Raw genomic sequence first — 1440 nt, 5'->3', positions numbered from 1 at the left:
TTATTGGGTAAAATATGTTTGATAGAGCTGGAGACAAATTGTTGACTTGTCTGAATTCAGACAAGTGAAAAACCTGGAAAGAGAGAGCATTTTGAAAGTAGAGGACAAATGTTAACAATCCAATGGTTTCTTCTTATTGAAACTCTTGGAGGCAACTGTGGAAGATTTAATATAAAGTTTTATATTCAATGTTCAGATGAAAAATGAAAGTTCTAGACCAAAAACGAAAAGAAAGGCAGCAAACAACAGATTTCTTCTATAGAAAACTGATCATTGATAGATGTTCTCTCATGACTTAAAGGGTATTTGTGAACCACCAAAATTCCAAAATATGTGTACATATATACATATGGCAATATAAAGAGATAGAAGTCATAGCCCAAAATATAATGGAAGGCAATTTCTTTCAATTGATAAATGATTTGAGTATTTAGGACAATGGATTCACTGAGTGACTAGTGTGGGTTTCAATGAGGAAATACCCACAGTTAACATAATTGTGTTTCAGGGGGAAAAACCCAATAAGCATCTATTAGGTAAAACAAAAAATAAATTTATCCAGAGACAGCTTGGAGAAAGAATGAAAATGTAGTGCTCTTGCGATGTAATTTGGTGTTTAGGGAAGTTTCTTCTGTCTTGAAAAGTTCCCTTGTTTGATGTGTGTGTGTGTGTGTGTGTGTGTGTGTGTGTGTGTGTATTCAAAAAAAGCCACAGGTTTCTCTATATAAAAGGTATTTCCTCAGTGCTCGCTTCGGCAGCACATATACTAAAATTGGAACGATACAGAGAAGATTAGCATGGCCCCTGCGCAAGGATGACACGCAAATTCGTGAAGCGTTCCATATTTTGAAAAAAAAAAAAGGTATTTTCTCAGGGACTAGGAATGTGGCTTAATGGCATAATACTTTCCTTGCATGTGGGAAGCCCTGGGTCGATTCTTTAGTACCACATAAGCAGAAAAGGCTGGAAGTGTCACTGTGGCTCAAATGAAAGAGTGCTATCCTTGAACAAAAAGAAGCTCAGGGACACTGTCCAGGCCCTGAGTTCAAGCCCCAGGACTGGCAAAAAAAGACATTTTTCTCATACATTGCTGTACAATATACATGGTCAATAAATGTCTATGTAACCTAGTAGATTGAAAATAATTTTCTGTCAGACTCAGGAGATATCAAGGAAGACTGATTGCTTTGTGGCAGTGCAACTCTACTCAGTTGTCTACTCTGTTTCTTACTAGAACTGTGTGTGTGTGTGTGTGTGTGTGTGTGCAAGCATGCGTGCATGTGTGTATGCAGACACAAATACACCCAAAATAAGCTTCCTGAGGGTCTAAATGACAACTGGGCCGTTCTGATATTGAGTTTATCTGATAGCTTGTATCTGAAATGATCAGCTGCAATTCACCTATAACACAGTTCTGATGGTTCAGTTCTTCAGTGATCA

General features: G+C 37.6%; 1 non-coding gene across 1 annotated transcript; it reads left to right on the top strand.

Annotated features, from left to right (window-relative positions):
* The first annotated feature begins 742 nt into the window (after positions 1–742).
* Positions 743–849, top strand: LOC125341239. The gene has a single exon (XR_007208922.1). It is a non-coding gene; the product is annotated as a U6 spliceosomal RNA (small nuclear RNA).
* The last annotated feature ends 591 nt before the right edge of the window (positions 850–1440 follow it).

The sequence above is a fragment of the Perognathus longimembris genome, chromosome 23 (assembly GCF_023159225.1).
Source record: "Perognathus longimembris pacificus isolate PPM17 chromosome 23, ASM2315922v1, whole genome shotgun sequence".
Lineage (NCBI taxonomy): Eukaryota > Metazoa > Chordata > Mammalia > Rodentia > Heteromyidae > Perognathus > Perognathus longimembris.
Note: the sequence above shows the minus strand (reverse complement) of the source record. Positions and strands in the feature narration are given on the sequence as shown.